This window comes from Helicoverpa zea, chromosome 23 (assembly GCF_022581195.2).
Source record: "Helicoverpa zea isolate HzStark_Cry1AcR chromosome 23, ilHelZeax1.1, whole genome shotgun sequence".
NCBI lineage: Eukaryota > Metazoa > Arthropoda > Insecta > Lepidoptera > Noctuidae > Helicoverpa > Helicoverpa zea.
Genome location: NC_061474.1, coordinates 4,432,017 through 4,446,982, shown reverse-complemented (window position 1 = coordinate 4,446,982; position 14,966 = coordinate 4,432,017).

Here is a 14,966-nt window from a genome sequence, read left to right as displayed (position 1 = left end):
ACGTGAGTTGAGCGATAAGTAGGTGCCATGGCTTGGTATAATGGTGGTGTAAGTTACACCATAGCTTGCTCTACATTATAATGTTGTCTAAGGTTCTACTGATGCAACTGTCGCTAGAAATGGACCTTCGAGATGGAAATTCTCATTTTTGTCAATTAAAGACAACGACTTTACGTATAAAAAGGTCGAGGTTTACTCTTCTGCAATAATAACTTCATTGAAGCCATCAAATAAATCACACTCAAAAAGGCAAACTAGCATACTAACGTAATTTTGTGAAAATAAGCCCTTTAAAAATCACTGCCTGATTAAAAGGTAACAGGTCTAGTTAATGAAAAATAATTCAGTGTAATTACGAAATTAATTTCATAATGACAGAAAACCAACATGGCTGCCGACGGTCGATTAATAAAAATGTCTGTCCTCTGGCACGCCTAATTAAAAGCGATTCGCAAAGCATTTTAATTAAACAATAGACCCGTGAATATTTTTTATGGAGGTCCCATAATTAATATAATAATAAATAAGGAAATGAGGTTTGAATGTTAATGTTAAAATGTATCTTTTTAAAAGGACCTAGGTATTTTACGAAGGGCGAGTTCTTTATTTTTATTCTTGTGTTTTTTAGTAGGTATATGAAACAAATCGTCATAATTTCCTGGTCTAGTATTTTCGGATTTTCATGCTATTCTATTGTGCGTCTCAATAAATACTGAACTCACATTCGTAAGGTTATTGGACATTTTCATTTTTCAGTTTAATTACAGTGTATCCTAAGACAATAAATTTTAATTAGGCGTTTCCACAATTTACAATACTTTCCATAAACTTAAAATTCACGATACATTAATTACTTAAAAGTATACTTAGGTCCCTAATTACAAAAGAATAAAAACCACAAAATATCGTTTAAGTTACCCAAAGGTCATTTCCAGCTCATAAAACAAGCTTAATAGTTGCCAAAGCGTGTTGCCAGTCCAAAAATAAATTTCCCCGCGATACCATAGTTAATACAAATTATATTTAATTACGAAGATATTTATTCGAGTCAGAATCCGCAGTGTTCGGCCGACACGACAGAATTCACGAATTTTAATTTGGGCACACAGTGTTTATACGATACTTTTTGGTGATACCACTTGGGTTGCAGTGCGAATGACTGTTCGGACATTTTAGAAATCTTCTGAAGACCTAAGTAATACAAAAAAAAATGAACATGTACATTCTCGTTGATATATTTTCTTGATTCGTTGCGTTGGTAGAGCGATGGTTTTTTTGGACACACGTACCTATGGTTGTAATTAAAAAAAAATCTATTTTAATTGTGATTCACATATTCCAGAGAAAAAAAAACAACTTGTATACATAGTAGAGTAGTCCAGTGTCATAGTAGAAAACAATTTTCGAAAAAAAAATGCTCAGGATCCTATCTGGTTTTAAATGGTTGTTGTTTTTCTGATAAATTGATAAACATCTTGTTTCCCACTTAGCAAAGATAATATTGATGTTAAATCTTAATTATTCTTAGATAATGTCATGATTTAATAGAGTTATATGTGTAATAATTTTTATATAAATACTTTGGTCTATAAAAGATGGTTTAAAGTTATCTACGTTAATGGAGGTTTTATCTAGCTAGATCTTTTAACAAATTTTATATCGCCATTAGATAGCGGAAGCATTTAAGCAATTCATAGAAATCTTAGCAATTTATTAAAATTATATAGTTAAAGATAATATTTTATTATGCACACTGTAGGCGTGTCAATGTTTTTGGCCAATCCAAAGCGAAATGTTTTATTTTATACTTAGTACCTAGTGGTTTTGGTCAGCCAACTATTTTAAGTATCTGGATCCAAAACTATCTACCTACATAATACGAAATTGTTAAAACTTTTCGTGTTTATATAAATAATATCCACAAATGGCGTTCCATGAGAGTTTGTCGACATATGGAAATATGTCTAACGCTTAACATGAACTAGAGTTACTTTCAGTTTATAGTTACCAATAGTCTGTTTTATACATAATTAATTTACATTTGTTACAAAACATAACTTAAGAAAAGCGTGTTATATATATTAAAAAAACAAGATTGTCAGATACGATTGAACTAGAGCGTCAAACATCTTAACGAGATATATTTTAATAGTCTCACAGGTATCCCCATCAAAATTCATTAACCGTTCTCATTATAATTTATAGAGTACTTAACAAACTAACGACAACTTTAATAAACTAAACATGTCTTAAATAGTATAAAATTTCATCCGCCCACAACATGAGAACGGACCTACCTATGTCGTTTTTTTTCGACCCGACCGGTATTGTAAGAACTTTGTCACAATAAAAGCTCCTCGAAGATAACTCCGATGTCCGAAGCCATTGAAGCGAGGAGTTCTGTAGCTTTATTTAGACAAGGTTGCAACTGTTGTCGAGTGTCGATCTCAAAATCCGGTAGCTAAAAGTAATTTGTGAAATTACTTTCTTAGAATTGGAGTCAATTAAAGAGTGTATGTCGCCTGGTCTGGCGATTTCAGACAAACTGGACGGTCGATTTGTGTTGTTTTTTCGAAAATGTTTGTTTAAAGGTGTAGGTATGGCCAAGGGTTCAGAGATAAGGAAGGGACGGTAGGATGGCATAATAAGAAAGAGTTTGAGTATGCAACCTGTTTTTGATTAAAGAGAAAAGAGACGATAGAATTAGCATTCATTAGGGGTTTTATCACGTTTTTGTTGAGGAAACCTTTTTCATTGAATTAGTTTTCGAACTAAGGAGTTAAGGACTATGGACGACATTGAGTGTTTGTGACATAAGTTACTTTTGTTAATTGTGACAAATTAAGGAAGAAGAAGATACATTATGGAGCTCAGCATAATACTTAGTATAAGTGTAGTGTGTCTAAGTACCTAAGTATATTTTTTTATATTGTGTCGCCAAGTGTAAACTTAAGTCTTGCCCATTAAAAATGTCAAATGCCAATTAAATCGACATTATCGCGAAACCTATATCTTTTGCCACCTAAAGAAAAATATATGATAAGTATGTAGTATGAAACTACACACAATTTGTATTCAACAACAGCACGTTTTTAATTGAAACGCGAATCGTTAAAAAAACTTTTTACGAGGTGACAACTGTTGAACAAAACTATATAGTTCTAAAAATAATGTCATCATAACTTCATATTGTTTCTTATTATTGAAATAAAACGTATCATTGCATTCAATCATACAAACTTATTGTCCTACATTAAATACTCTATCCTACTCTATTATTCGACCATAGACAAGGAGGTTACATAAAAAAGGTATGCGTAATTGTAAGGTCTTTAATTGTCTCTGGATAACGATCTCTATTGGTTAAAAATTATGTAGTGTAAAAAGTGGCCGGTGTGGCTGCTACCGGGAATCGAACTCGACTAATTAGCCAATGGACGGGTGCACAGTTACTTCACGACACTTGTATGTGTAATAGGAGGGTCGGCATAATACTCTGGTCAGTTGCTTCATATTTATTTAGGATTTTAGGTAAGCATGCTAAAAATATTTAAATTGAAGCGTGATATTCTGTGAAACGTAGGATTTTTTTGGAAGCTCGTCATTATGCGCGTTACTTATAATGATCTATTGCAGATTTATTAATCAGACCCCGTATTTAGGTAAATTGGGCCTAGGCTTGCATTTGGGAAATTAAAATACAGACTTTTCTTTTGGGTTTGTTTTATAAACAGCACCTTCCAATGAGATAAACTTGAATTTTTTTGAGTATACAAGAAAGTCCAAATCCAAGTTTGAAAGGCAACAAACTGCCAAATTACAACTAAGCATTTTGAAAATGGAACACCACACATATTCCGGCCAGGAAAGTCACTGTTAAAACCTCGTTTGTTTGCAGCCAGTACGTTGGCACTCGTAATAGGTGTGCGACATTCGCCCAGCGGGATGCTACGTGGAAAGTCGCCATGTGCCCATTTAACAACTATAACTATAGTAAAAGTCGACACAAGAACTGTCTTTTTGTCATCACCTCGCCATATTGGCGGCATTACTCATTTCGAAAGTTTAATATGGCTTTTAAGCTGTAAATGGCTATCGGACAACCGTGAGACGAGTTTCGACTCACATTTTATTCTTAAACTATTTTAATTTGTTTAATTGCATGTAAGTGCTCGATTTGAATTTGAATTTGGAATCGATATTATCTGTGTAATGTGACTGGTTGTTATTGGCTTTGATAAGATTCGCAACGGGCGAGCAAAAAGGTTGGACCTTACTCAAAGTTGGAGTTTCACTAACGAGCAATGGCTGACTGGTTTTTAGTTTAAACATCTTCAGGATTATCAGAACATTACTGTTTTATAATAAAATCAGTTTCTTCGATAGCCTTACAGAAAGGTTGATGATGTACGTTTTGACTTTCATATTCAAATTGTGGTAGAAACATATTTCCATAAGATTTACAGTAGTATGAAACTGAATGTAGCGAACCATACATACAGGTCTAAAGTTCAGAACATGTCTACATAAATATGCGAGTACCGTTGAAGCCAGTCAATTGCTTTAACTTGCAAGATTTAACGTATACCATATAATCGTACATACAACGTTTAATAAAACGAAAATAAAATTCCAGTGAAGATGTTCTCTAAATGATTTCTCACGAATTAAATTCTCATGTACACATTGTCAATACAAGAGTATTAATAACAACAATTTATAAGGAGAATAGTCCACGCCTCACAATAAATCGAATCGTGTACCAAAATCGCAACGCATAAGGAAACGTATCGATCATCCAAAAAATCGATTACGAAGCGCGAATACGAAAAACAAATAAGCATAACTCATCGGACACTGATCGGTATCGATTATTAAAATGGCGAGTGGAATCGATTAATCGGAGAGAAATAATAAAGTGAGCGGCCGACGGTTAATTGCTTTGCGCGGACGTAAAACATTGCCCCTGATAACTTACTCCATACTCAGAATGTATGAATCGATTTAGAACGATTAATCGGATGTGGTAATCGTCATTCGGTAAATTGGTGCTCTATCCGTGATTCTATGCGGCTGTGCGTGTTTCTTGAGATAGACATCCTTTAATTAGATTTCGATTAATGATTCATACGGCTCTCGGAGATGAGACTAATTTGTGGCGTCTAAAATATTGTATTGCAAATTGAATTCTACTGCATGAGTGAGAAGGTATTTTATTAATGCAAATCTATGACTAATAGGTATTTTTCTGTTTCATTCCTGGACAGTAAGTTCTACCGGTAGTTCTTTTATGTCTAAGAAAGTTGGTTAACGTGTAGTCAGTAGCTCAAATGTCTTGACTATATAACTGTATTAGTTGAGTTGTAGAGGAGGTTAAACAGTTGAAGTAAAATATGGTTATTCAGCAGGCCCGCCGTAAGCGGGCGTGCAGCGCGTGCACAGCACGCGGGCGGCACGTCCTAGGGGGCGGCAAATCTAGCGAGTTATCACGTAATATTTAAAAAATACAATATCTTTTTACTAATGATTTGATTTCAATATTTCCGAACTCAGCAATAGCGCTAAGAATATTACTTATACTGCCGGTTTCAGTTAGGTACATCTGTTGAAAGGACATTTTCAAAATTAAAGATTCTTAAAAACGATTTAAGATCAACCAGTGGCGTAGCGTGGGGCAAATGCTATTTAGGGGGCGGCAAAATTAAACCAATAAAATTTCGGAAAAAGCCGCCCTAGCTTTGGTCGTCTCCTATCAATTTTGACTGTTTCACCCTTTGCATCCCCAAAAAAATTCGCGCTCGCTGCGCTCGCGGCTCCATATCAGATATCGCATTTTATCTTTGTTTAATTGTTAAGGCATTCAATTCCGAATAAACATTTTTCGCGCACGTCCGTTATGGCTTTTTATGATATGTTTACTTCATGAAAACTCTAAGGAAAAAATCGCGCTCGCTTCGCTCGCGGCTCTTGCACTTCACTTCTGTGCATATCTTACTTTTTGACTTTGCTTTGTTAATTTACAGTGATTTTTATTTGTTTTGTGTCCTTTAAAAATAAAAATTTCGCGCTCGCTCCGCTCGCGCTTCCTTACATATGGAATGTGTCTTATAATTTTTCAACGGGAAACCCACCAAATAACGTATTTTACTGACTTTAAACATTGTTATAGATATTTAAGTGCGTCAGTTTAAGTTAATCACAATCTTTCAATACATAGGGGCCACTTGGGTAATGATTGCACTGCATTGATGCCCTAAGCAATTGCTTAGTTTGCTTATGGGCTAACCCAGGACTGCTTAGGGCTTAGGTTACTCTGAACATTTCAAGTAAATAAAAAGTTATGTGTAATGTATGTTATGTATTGCAATAGTTATTTATCCAAAAGTAGGTGGGTTTTCTGCAATCAGAGCGGTGCATGTACATATTTTTTTCTGTTGGACAAATAAGATGGATATGAATGGGCGGGGGGTCCGGACACCCTGGATCCGCCCCCCCCCCTTATATATTTTTTGACAAAACGTATGTAGTCGTAGGGCGGCATAATCAGTTTTGCACGCGGGCGAACAAACAGCTAGCGGCGGGCCTGTATTATTCAGTTCGAGTTACAATAGATCGACTACAAAATGTTTTCGTATTTCATAAACATTTCAGCTGTGATCATTTAATTATCGTTATTTACTACTACTAGGTACTAACTACGGAGTTTTCCGCTCAAAAAAATGACTTTTCCAAATTGAACTTTAAAGAAAAAACCTGTTTACATTTTTAATGGTTTTTAACAGTTACTTGGTAATAAATCCAATTGATTCAGTATTGAAACTTAGATAATAAGAAATTATACTGCCAAAAATAACAGTTATGCAAATACATCAAATACCACGATAGCCTTGCAAAAACGGGAACATTTTTGAAAATATTTTCTCTCATGAAACCTTAGATGTTGTACAATTGAGGCAGCACACTTGGCTTTCAATTTAGCTGCGAAATGAAGAGATCCGCCGACACTGGAAAGGCGTAAAACAATTTTCATGGGCCCTTAGCAGTAACTAACCGGGCTACAGATAGGGCTACCTACTGACTTGTGGAGGAAAATATCTGTATCTTCTAAATATCATCATAGTATCTAGTACACTGCAGTAATGTTATACAAGTTTGAATGTGTGAATGTTTGTTGCTCTTTTACGCAAAAACTACTGATCGGATTCTAATGAAGCTTACGGCAGTAATAATTAAAGGTCATGCATCAGAATATCATAAGTAGGCGTCAACTACAATATCCAGTTGCAGAAAGAATTTCCCTGGGAACGTGGATAAAACCAATATTTCCATTGCTTTAAGTGCCATAATTTTTTTAGACCGAATAATGCTTTTTGCAAGTGTCATTTTCTAAATACATAAATAGCATTTCCTTGTTCAGTCCGTAATACCTGTAAGAATCAGAGTTACATATTGGCTTCTGATGCCAGCCACACAATAAACATTTTCTCTCATTATCTCAATAAACATACTGTATATATTTTTTTAATTGCAACGTAAGAACTCCACAAAATCCGTGGCAACCCTAAAGGAGGCTGCAATTGGCTGTCTGGCTAAGTGCCGTTGCCTGTGGGCTAATTAAAACATCAGGCAACGGCCATGTTGCTTCTGTCAGATAATCTTTCATATTTTGTCTTAGCTGTCAAACAGTGCTTAAGGCTTGCGGTCTGTCGTTTCAGCTTAATTTTAGCTTGGAGCATCAGCCCTTGAGATTTGTCTGCAATCAAACTAATGGCCGCGAAATATAGCCCTTTTTGTTGATTGTAATTGGCTTTCTTAGGAGTTAATATCTTCATGGACATAATATTTGTTGGGAAAGTTGTTGGGTAAGTTGTGTTTTTTTCTGCTTACCTATAATAACGCCGAGATTTACCCAATTTATAAGAGCCACCTTCAATGCAATCTTTGTTACAATTTCAATAAATCTAATTTTATAGGCCAAACAAATGAAGTCTTCATATCTTCTATACCTACTTCATTGGCATTAAATACAGTACTATATACTAGAATAGATAGGTACCTTTCTCGAAAGACTCTCACACCAAGCAAGGCAATATCCCATTCAGCCTCTCCATTTTCCTTTTTCGAACGGTAACTTCACTCGCAAAGGTAATATCGCATACACTAGAGACTAGCATTTGATATTTCGATCAGTGCACTACAATCCCAATATTTTATCTATCCGTTGTTTTACTTACTAGCGATAGAAATTTGACATTATACCCCGACCGTTTTTTGTTGTAGTTGACAGCTATCAGTTTTGACAGTAGCTGTCAAATGCACCAAATATTTGGTACCCCTGTACTTGTACGGAGCTAAAGTCAATTCCTATCTCTAGTATGCAAAAGAACAGATCGATAGCTTATTGGGATAGTGTGCTAGTTATAGTGTTACCTTTCGGAATGACAAATGAATCGATATGGCGTCGAGGGCGTGCGCTGATTAGTTATAGGTGGCACTTGGCTATTACGCAGCCGCGCCCACTCACAACTGAATTTAAATTAACTTCAGGCCGTACTTGCTGTTTTAGATACTGTTTCACTTAATCGAATCCCTAGAACAGGGATGGCGAATCTTTATTACGTGCTAAAGCACTGAGTGGCGTCGATATTGAGTAAGCAAATAGTGATCATTAAAAATCTAGGTAATTATCTTTTTTTTTAATGTTCTTTCATGCTCCATGCTCGAGTCTGCATGTCATCATGTTGTTCCATTTTTCTCCTACAAAAAATCGGTCTCCGATTTTCAGTTGCTTAATTGAGTCATTAAATATTTGTCACAAAGTCAGGCATTTAACAAACCTTGCTAGTTTTGTTCCCTTTTGCTGATTTGTTTTCTTTGCTAATTAGCAAATTACAACCACTAAAACAATACTTATAGTAATTAAAATTACTCCAGTACCTATTCAAATATTGACCAAGCTTTGTAAACAAAATCCCAGACTGAATATCAAAAATGTAGGGACGATTTGTAATTTGTAAGCAACTGCTCTGCAAACTCATGAGAACTTCTAGTAGGGGTAACGATTTATGAAATTAATCGACTATTGCAAAGAATAAGAATGATTCACGTTTTAATCTTACGATTGTGCGTCAGATTTGTTATTGGTTTATAAAAATAAATAATTGGTGCGCCGTGTTTATGATTGGGGAGAGAAAAATTATATTTTTAACAGTGCGAATATTAATCGGAGTTGATTTTGTACTGCAAAACTTATATTAAGACCTCAGATAATATATTGCTTAATCTTTACACACAGCGCATTGCTTCAATCTGATTTTAACTATAACTACCAGAATATATTTTTGAGAAAGAGTTGAAAATATTATTGAAACGTGGATGAATGAGAAGGAAACTTGGTCTATATAATTATCTAGTCAAAAGCCTCATTTAATAGCAATGTTCTTTGACAAAACTTTAACAGCCATACAAATGAATAACAACAAGCAACAACAAAAATACAATAGTAACAATTTTTAACCCTACCCAGCTAGATAAAATCAAGCAGCTTTGGTGGCCAAACGGCCAAACGGGCCTGAAATATTCAAAGAATCTAAATTGGCCCAAAAGGGTTAACCCCGGTATGCCATCGATCTGATAATTAAAAGTAAATTATGTTTTATTCATGTTTTCGCCCAATTACTTGTGTACTTGGCTGTATGTTTGTTGTTTCCTTTGCGTATTAATTATGACAAATTGGCGCGCTTTTCAGTAGTGATTAAATTGACCAAAATGTGTCTAATTAGGAGTTTTTTGATATAACGTGCCTGTTTTTGAAATGAATAATAGTGGATTGAATTACAGCGTTAATTCTATAATTAAATGTAAAACATCAAATAGTGATGCATTTTAATGGCTTGCGCATAGAATGTCTGAACAAATCTCTTCATTTAAAAGAGGTACTGTAATATTTATATTTAGCTTTTAAATACAACGCAAATGCATTTACTAATTACTGGTACTTATTTAGAAAGCATGTATTTTGTAGTACACACACATTACCTTAAGATATTAATCTTGATGCTAGCTACTTTCCCTGTCTACGGCGTAGTAGACGCTACAGCGTAGGCGAACATTGTAGTAAGTAGCGTAATGTTACTTTAGTACCTACTAATTATATTGTAGTTCATCTATGTTCCTTTTATAGACCATTTCCATAGATATCTTCATTCTTCTGATATCCGAGATATTTAGTTAGGTACTTTCTAAATTGAAAGTTTCATTGAATAAATCCATGTATTTTCTTACGATTTTAAGATTTTTTAGCAATAATTATTATTTCTGTCATTTTACGTAAAAATAGTTGGAATAGTTCAATTGAAATAGTTCTTGTACCTAAGTACCTAATGTGAAAGGTTCACTAGTAATACCTCTTTTTAAGCCTGGAATAAATAAAGTGGGATAATAATGGAATAATTACGTCATTTACCCCTTATTAACTTCCAACATATTTAATGACAATCATAAACAAGTTTCCTTTAATTACTGGCCTCTTTACTATCCTAATAATTGTCTATGTAATTGCGCAGCATAACTTGCCATAGACCTATAAATTCTCGCTTAAACCTTCTTGTAAAAACAATAGATATGCTTTGTAAAAGTCATAGACTGTTATTTAAGTTACTAAGTTCTCATAAAACAAAAGAAATGCCAATTTAATGACGATGAAAAAGAATTGTGGTGACGTGCTTAGCAATTCATAAAGTAAAACTTAGCCAGTTTATAAGGACCTCGGCGGGAATTAGAAAAGTTGGTATTTACTCCTAACTTTTACATATGAATTAAACTGTAGGTATATGTATAGAATAGTATGATATGAAATCCCCGCTGGCCTATATAAGTTTCTTTAACCTTGAGTATCTACCTACTATTATAAACTACCATCTCTAAGAATAATATAGGCACACTTATAATTTGGACTCAGATTATTCAGACTAGGTTTTTTGATGACTCACTTCACTTAATAGGATTTCCTCCTTCACATTTTTTTAAATATAATATAAAACAAATTAACCCATAACAATAATGATAAAACGCTTCATCAAAATGCAGTTATGTACGAGTACTGCTCAATTACTTAGATAGTGTGAGTGCACATGCAACAAATGAGTCTAATAAACGTTTAATTACTCAAACTGAAGTAGTATAAATATGAATTATTCTTATGCTCAGGCTGTTTTTCACATTTTGAGCTTTGATTTACATTTAGATGTTGACTTAATATCATTTTAGATTCAAATTTAAATAATGTTAACTTGAAACACTCAAACGTTACCTAAGACTTTCTGTCGAAGCAATTTACGTCAGTGTGACAAATAGAAAATATTTTTTTCAGCGTAGACGAGCTTTACAGAAACTACATGTACCCAATGTAATGAAACGACCCAATGATACTTATAAGATACCTACACGACGATCGACGCTTTAGTTTACAGTATATTATATAATCTATGCTTTACACCATAAAGAAATTACTAACTGCGGTCAACTTACATTGGTCATGTAAAACCTATAACTTAGTAAAGAGGCATCATTACGAATAAACTGGCCAATTACAATAAATTACCGGCCAGTAACGGCCATTTTGGAAAATATTTAATTATGCTTGTAATAAAATTGTTTGTACGTAGCACGGAGTTGGAGTTTTTTGCTGGGGACCAGCTAGCGTTTAAGTTGATGTTTACATGTATTTTTGTAGTATGAAGGTGATGTCTGTTTGTTTGCTTGCGTAGTTGTCAAAATATCATTACAATGTTTAATTGTTGCGTTGTAGCATGGAGATTCTCTTCTTAAAATGTATAAGTGACGAGTTTAGGTTGCATTATTAATGGTTTGCATTTAGAAGAATCTTCGTAATTATTTCAATTCTAAATTACTTAATACTCACTTAATATAATAAGAGATAAAATTTCTTTGATTTCGGAAAACATGACGTTGTAAGTAAAGTGTTTTCATGACTTCAGCTGGGTTTGCATTATTAAAACTTAAACAGAAGTAACGATATTTTCAAAAAAACTAAGTTTTCAATTTCGTCGTGATAATATTTTTTAGGTAAGTAGCTGAAAACAATATGAATCTTCTCAGCTATTGTCTCTAGAACCATGCCCCAACCCGCGGGCACCAACTAGTCCACAAATGAGTAATTAATGTTCCTCTGCGCGTTCAGACTTCGATGCGGCATACAAATCTCTACATTTAAAAGTATTAACATTCATTATGGCGCTGCAAGTTTTTAGCCAAACCACCAATTAGCGGCCCAAGCAGGAAGTTATGGCGTCCCTACCCCATAACAGAACATATATGGTCGCCATGATAAACTTTATGGCCGATGTCTTCATAGACTTTCAATCGAGCGGATAGACTCGAGTTGTTTATGGTAAATTGTGATAGATTTGACGAGTATTTTATCAGTGTTGTTGTTTATGATTTAAAAAATGGTTTTGTTTATGGTCTTCTTAATGATGAAGTTTTATTCGTTAAGCGTCCTATGAATAATGGTACATAAATTTCTATTCAAAATGTTTAAATAATGGTTCATTAAAGTGAACATTGAATTGCGTTATGATATCGATTACTGTAAATTTATTTTATAGATACTTACGTGATATTGTTTTTGAATGAAACCGCATTATTGTACTAATAACGAATTTATAATTTAATCAATAATTTACAAATGTTTGATAGTCCACTCATATTTTAGGTAGGTATCTATTAAAGGCGATTATAACATAGAACGAAATTATTCCAGAAACATTATTACTTTTACTATTTTTATACAAGATAGTGACAATACTGGTTGTTATGAGCAACGATTAATTTCTTAATAACTTGAATACCTACTTACAGCGTCATCAACAAGGTTAAAAACTGCACCAATTAAAATTATAGAAAATTAAAAAGCTGTCCACTCTTTATTATCGTACATATTTCAATATTTATTTTTTAAGTTATTTATGTGTATTAACCTTTCTACTTATAATTTTTTATACCACCATGTTCTATTTAAATTGTCTATTGTTATCACCGTTGCTCATAACAATTCAACGAACAAATAAAAAAAGTAATAAATAAGCACGATTTTAATTAATATGACACAAAAGCGATTAAAAATAACTCTTTCAAGTACTTCTTAAGGTGATAAAACTATGGCTTAGCAGTAGTAAAATAGAAGATTTATATCGGATACGACAACTTAAGTATTTTTTTCGCGCCATTAAAGACGCCATGTTGTAATTTAAAATTGTCTATAATTTCACGAAGATAACTTATGATCAGAAGTCAGCAGGTCTACCTAGCCAAAGCTGTCAAATATTACCAATCGACATTAAACTTCCACTATTGTGATAAGGTTGAACATCTATTGAAGAAATTCGACAGACTGAGCAAGAACAACTCTTAATTCTTTTTAAACTAATAATCAGAATTGAATTTATCACATTATTCGGATAATCAGAATTGTTAAGATTTTAGTTTGCCATATCCAGAACAAATTTTCTAAAAAAAGTTATGTCCACAATATCTATGATCAGTGATTCATTTAAAAAATCTAATGCTTTAGAAATACACTTAAGTAATACATAATAATATGTAGTCGATCTTACGTATACAATAATTTATTTAAATATTATTTACATTACTATTTGCACATCAGTAAACTTACTTAAACATAATTATTAAGTACAGAAACCTTTTAGTTAACATCCGTGTGGGTATGAGAAAGTGTGGGTTGCAATATTTAATAATGAAAATAAATGCTTTTCACTACTGGCAATCCAATCCTTGCTTTGACAGTTCTATGTCAAAATTGATGAAAAGAATAGGTAAAAAAATCTATCATGTCGCTATAGATAAAATTGATTTATTTTAAGTTTGTTTTTATAAACGTAGTAACAAAACACTTATCTTAGAATAGGAATAATTGGTTTTAATGTGTAGAAGCTAATTGAAAAGTTTTAAAAGTAAAACATTTCCCGAGAACTGATTTAAAAACATTCAGTAGATAACTTACTTATTTACCATTTAAATAAATTGACACTTAAACTTATTTACAATTTACTATCCAGTATTATAATTATTAGTATTTTGAGAAATTGCACTTATAGAGAGTTTTGCATATTGTGTAGGTAGTTACCTATATGTATGAGTGATCAAAACATTTTCTACAAGAAGTTATACACGCAAATTCGTTTTAACAGTTGAATAAAAACTTTTTACAATACACTGTGACTTATTATCTAAAACTTCCGTAATGATGGTGTGTCCGAACCCTTATATCTGGTATAACACCATAGATATAATATTACTAAACAAGATTGCGCACGCTCAAAATATATATTTACGAAAATAAACTCTATTCTAACGCAATAAGGTACTAAATTGGTTGCATAATACACAGAGGCAAATCCGAGCCGAGAGGGATAGTTCGAACGGAGGCTGTTTGTCTCTTTCTAACACCTTGCCAGCATAAAAAAATGTTGTGATCAAAAGTTTTGTCTTCCCAAAAACAATTGAATCACTTATATTTTTATCTTATTTTAACAATTGTAAGTCAACAAATTAATAACAATCGCATTAATTTATTCGTATTTATTATTAAAACATAAACAACATAAATTTTTATTTTGCTTTTTTTATTTTCTAGCGGTAACCCTGAACATTCTTGGCGCGTAATCAGCATTTAAAATTTTGTTTATATTTTTTTGTATTAAATCAATTTAAACTATTAAAACGGTGAAAAAGTGTTGCGTTTCTACTTGCAAAAGTGAATCCTATGGTGGTTGCAATATATCGTTCCACAGGTTAGCTAATAATAACATTTTCGTAAACCAAACAACTAGGGTGCCCATGAATTCTTGTAACGAGTCAAAATATGGGTGATGGATTTTAAAACTGTTGTACTATTGTTATAGCTTCCCAAAAAATGAAGAAAG